Raw genomic sequence first — 5,935 nt, 5'->3', positions numbered from 1 at the left:
ATATGGAACACATGAAAGAGTAAGGAACAAGATTATATTATCATATATAATTATTAAAGAGATGAAGAGGTGATATTTTTTGAAGTTCCACAAACAGGGTATGTACGTACAATCGATCCTGACCAGTACTTTGGGAAAAGTTCCGCGCAAAATGGGAATCTAATTGACCGTCTGATATGCAGATCGATTAATATTCTTCCAAAAACTTTGCAGCTCAAGATGCTGGTCTTGTCAAGATTGATTAATAATTGGAAACCAGCTATGGAATCAAGATTTTTTTATTTTCAGCAAAGGGGCCGATCGAAAAATGGTTTTCCAAAATAAACTTCTGCATATATAGAAGCCATTCGTTCAAAAATTAAAGAAAAAATGTTGATTGCGACTCCTCGAATGGTCTTTGCTGCAAAGCACCGAATACTCGAGACCACTGATCGTCAATTTCTTCAGCGCGCAGATTCTGAAGAGGACCGGTCAATCCTTTTTGCGCAGATTCTTTTCGAATCACAGATTCGCAAATAGAATCGATATATTTTATCAACGGAGGATCTTACATAGATCACGAATAACAGGGCTTTCGGTGATTTGTTATTCTTGAACAACTTGAGGAGTGGCTCCTCTCTCTTTTTAAACTCGCTACATACTACATATGTGTCGTACATATTGTTAAAACAGTTTTAGTTATTTTACAAACAAATAAGAGTAGTTTTTTTGTGAAACGGTCTCACGAATCTTTATCTGTGAGACAGGTCAACTTTACCGATATTCACAATAAAAAGTAATATCCTTAGCATATATAAAAAGTAATACGTACTTTTTTATGGATGACTTAAATAAGAGATTCGTCTCACAAAATACGACCCGTGAAACCGTCTCACACAAGTTTTTGTCAACATTATTATATAGTATGAGTTAGAATATTACTTATAAATATATTTTAGTATTTTAATCAAATTTTTATTTAGCTATATGCTGATTTTCCTCTAGCTTATAAATGGTATGCCGTGGGAATCCAATAAAATGTATGGCTCTTCTTATGTGTATTAGGAGGTCCATGCCTCACATTTTACATACATTACAATCTTGTGAACCATACTTATATATAATCAATATAGTCAACGACGGATTTGTATTTCGTAGCTAAATCTATCATCGTAAAATCTTCCCTAACTTAGGAACAGTATACAAAAAGCTAACGCTAATTTAGCGACGATGTTCATTGTACAATTGCGATGGTGTTCTGAAAAACCAATCTACTAAACCGATTATAATTAAAATTAAAATTTCGCTAATTGTGCGACATTTTTAAATAGAAATCTTTGCTATTTTTGTGCCGGTTTTATTAAATCCATCGCTAAATAAATTATTTTTTTAAAAAAAATAGTTTAAAATAATTAATTTATATTTGAATTCTAAAAATTAATTTTTTTATGTTTTTTTTTAAAATTTTAATTTTTTTAATAAAATATTGGTAATCACTATTTTTTATATAAAATATTTTCAAATAATGAATTTTTAAATAGACATAAATAGATAAACTAGTATAGATTAAAATTAATTAGGTTTAGCTACAATAATAAGTTGAAATATTTAAATAAACACAAATATTCTAAATCCGAACATAATATATGCATATAAGATAGATATATATAATAAAAATGTGAAATAGCATCCTCATCCAAATATCTTAACATCATATGGCGTCTCAGGTTCATCGTCGCCATAGTTCTCGTCTTCGTCACCATCTCCATCCTTTTCTTCATCGTGATCATCTCCGTTACCGTCGCCCAAGTTGTGTGATGGTCTGATGTACTGCTGTGAGTAGTCTTGTCCATGGAAGAATCCAAACGCCTAGCGGCTAAAACGGTTGGAAAACCAACTCAATTATCTAGAAATCATATATATGTCGGACCAGTCAAATGAATTCAGAAGTTATCTAGGCGAAATGGTGGTCGTAAGATCTGACCGACCAAGTATCCTCGAGCCCGACGACTCGATATACGAGCTCTGATATTTTGGCCATACCTCTCAGCTTATTATAATGGAACGATTAAGCAAGCATTGGAAAGAAAAGAAAATGATCAAGAATCATCTTCAAAGGTCGAAGTATGAATAAAGATTAAGAAGATGATAAATCGCGATGAAATTTCTGGTCTGCAACACATATACATCTTCCTACTGGACATGAGCAATGCCAGTATTTCGAACATATCTCTATCGAATGAACTAAAAATTTAGCGATTATTGATTCTTTGAAAAGATAAGAGAAAGGGATACAATTTTTATGTATAGTATTTTGCCTAGAAATCAAAGAATAAAGAGTTATAATCACTGATTAGATGCATTCAACCGTTTTGCTTATCCTACCGGTTATTCATTCAATCGTTTGCTCCTGGAATCAGACCGTACCAGCAACCAGCCAAAATTCAAATATGATCGTTACAATGTCAGAAACAGTACATAACTTTTCATAATGGTCATATTCTTGTGTATAAAATTATCGCTAAAATTAGCAATGGTTTCTCTAATTCCATCATTGTTTGATCCGTTTTTTTGTAGTGAGTGAATTTGTTCATAATGGGTGATCTTTACTGAAAGCTGAACAAATCACATGCGCTCGATCGACACAAAATCAAGAAATATTGACAGCGGCAGCTCAATAATCAATATATATTATTCCAATGTTGTGTCATATTCAAATCAAGATGTTCCTTAGTTCTTGGATGTGAAGGAATTTTGTGGGGTGTAAAAAAATTGTTCTGAGAAGTTGTGGCTTGCACATGGCCTCGCTAGACATCAATATATGTTGCAGAATTTTCGATGATCTTGATGGGCGTGCATGCATGTGCCTTTTCATGATTTAAACAAACATTTTATTTCATTATTATTGTGTTATGTTTTAATCAGATCTGTAAGTAAACCGATATATCTTTAAAAAATATTTAATCAGTCGGACCGATTCAATTAAACGGTCGAACTAGAACACAAATACATTATATAAAATAATAATATAATATAATAAATAATATATTTTAAATTCTNAAGGGATAAATCGATCAGACCTGCTTTTAATCGTTTCAACTTTTCACAAGTGGTCCGACCGATTATTGATCGGTTTTAACCTCTAAATGGTTTAAATACTTGGTCTGGAACAGACTCGTGACCGATTCCTAGTAGAACCGGCCGGTCCAATCCATTTTTTTAAAGAAAAAACAATGATTAATTATATAAAAAAAATTAATGATTATATCAAGAATTGAGTGAGGTGAACACCCATCACTAAACAACTAGTAGAATTTCTTTGATATACTTCGTATATTCAATGAAGTCATAGGTAAATAAACCGAAGTAGACGCACGTTAAGTAATAGAGTATCATTTTACTTCGTATTATCACCGAAGTTGTATCCAAGAAATTAACAAAGTCTTTGGCCGGTTCAACGAGAGAAAACCGGTCCGAAATTAGATCGACGTCGAAGTAAAACAACGTCTTCTACGTCATCAATTTTGTAAAGTGTAGAAGTAATAGCTTATATATAACTGCATAGTTTACATTGAATGATGAAGTAAATATGTTGTATAACTTCACAGGTTTTGTGCTCTTGCAAAGTGAATTAGCGACAGTTTAATTAGCGACGGTTTTATAATTAGCGACGGTCAGTCTCAACACCGTCGCTAATTAGCAACGGTTTTACATATATCGTCGCTAATTAGCGACGGTTATTCTATCATCGTCGCTAAATATATTATTTTTTTTTAAAAAAATAATTTTATAATTTAATAAAAAAAATTAGTTTGATAATTATTTGTATATATTTTTAAATAATCTCTTCAACTCATCTAAATATCATATTTTTAAATTTATAAATAATCTATAAAACAATTTTACCTTGCAATAAAATAAACGAACAACAAAATTAAATTTATAATTATAAATTAAAAATTGAATATAAAAAATTTATCTTAAAGTGAAATTAAAATCGCCCAAGAGAGATGCGAAGTGGTGCGGAGGAGAATACAGATATTTATAGGCAATTTGCGACGGTTTAAGGTAAAACTGTCGCTATTAGCGACAGTTCTAAATACATCGTCACTACTTAGCGACGGTTAGCGACGAATGTTAAAACCTTCGTCGATTAGTTTCGCGACGCAATTTAAATAACACTGTCGCTAATGAGTGACGGGTTTAGAAAAACCGTTGCTAAACTAGTCGGCGACGGTTACGGTTTCTAAGTAGCGACGATGTATTTAGGGCCGTCGCTAATAGATTTAAAAGACTTCACAATATACATTTAATGACGAAGTAGTAGATTTAGATGACATCATTTTTTTTTGTATTGTAGTGAAGTAATTAATAGAGAACAACTTCACAATTATTACTTCATCATTTAATTTAGTGTTGAAGTAAATAATCATATTTTATTGTAATTCAATTTTAATTTCACGAAGTAATTCATGATCACTATAACCACAATAATTTAATAAAGTAGTGAAGTAAAATCATAATTTTCATTTGATCAAAATAATGTAATTAATAAACAATAATACCAATATATATACACATATATCCGCAAATTTCGATTTCTTTTCAATGAGGATCTCGATGAATTAAGAGATAATTTAAGGAAAATTAATTAAAATTATGGTTCATTTTCTTACTTCACTAAATATAAATTTCAATTTTTTTAACTTTTTACTTCATCAAAACTACTATGTCGAAGTAAAATGTTACAAAATATTAGATGTGAAGCCCGTGTTTTTTAAATTGTGAAGTAAAAAAAATAATATTTTACTTCGTCGGTGTTATTATTGAAGTTGATTGATATATATACTACTTCACAATCAATAATCGCCGAAGTAACTTTGGCGAAGTAAAAACAAAAAATTCTACCCTAGAAGAGAAGTTTACGACCGGCCTCTCCATGAAATACATATTGTCCAGGTTGGTGAGATGTTATTCTTAGGACATTTCCTTTTAAGTGTATTCGAAGATGGACATTTATCAATACATGTTATGTCCATATTTTTTGGTGTATCTCACAAGTGAGGATAAATATTCTTCTTTAGATACACTGCACCCTTAGAGGAAATAAAGGATACGTGAAGTTTTCCCATTGCTCATCCTACTATGGCAGAAATAAAGGTTATTTGTTTGGAAGATTTAATATCACTCGGCCTCCGTCTCAATTATATAGACCATGTTTTCTTTTTTGTTTATTTGAAATATGTAGGCTTGTACCATATTTAGCAATAGTGTTTCTACTCTTTTACTAGTAAAGGAAAAATTTAAATTTTAGTCATGTAAGTTAACATGTTTTAGGTTTTAGTCCTGTATCATGTTAATGTTTAGTTTTCATAAAGTAACATGGATAAATTTTTTGATTTTGGTTTTTTTTTTTCCTCGAAACCATTAAATCCACTTAATATGATTTATTTGATATTGACTTTCTCCTACTTGGAACATGTAGATAGAATTAAGCTCTTATTACTCAAATTGAAATTAATTTAATAGAAATGCAAAAATAAAGCAAAACGAACCCCGATACTTCAAAATGGGAGAGAAATATTTTTTCGTTTCCCATTTTTTTGTTTATGTATACTTAATGTGTGTAATATAAGCTTTATTCTTGTCACATAAGCCATGCATAAGAGTATTACTCTCATCTAAGTAATATATGATTGATTTAATGGTTTCGAGTAAAAAAGGACGAAAAAATCAAATTAATGATTGAAAACCAAACTTTGATAAGCTAAATGACTAAAACTCAAAACAAGTCAACTTACATGATTAAAATTACATTTTGTTTTCCACAAATATACTCATATTAACTAAGTTTTAAAAACTTGGAAATATTTTTTGAATGGATTAAATAGGTATAAAATATGAATTTTGTATGTAAATTTGTATTTTCAATATTTTTTTATTTTGTGTGTTTAAA

This window comes from Primulina huaijiensis, chromosome 3, assembly GCF_012295235.1.
Source record: "Primulina huaijiensis isolate GDHJ02 chromosome 3, ASM1229523v2, whole genome shotgun sequence".
NCBI classification, from domain to species: Eukaryota; Viridiplantae; Streptophyta; class Magnoliopsida; order Lamiales; family Gesneriaceae; genus Primulina; species Primulina huaijiensis.
Note: the sequence above shows the minus strand (reverse complement) of the source record.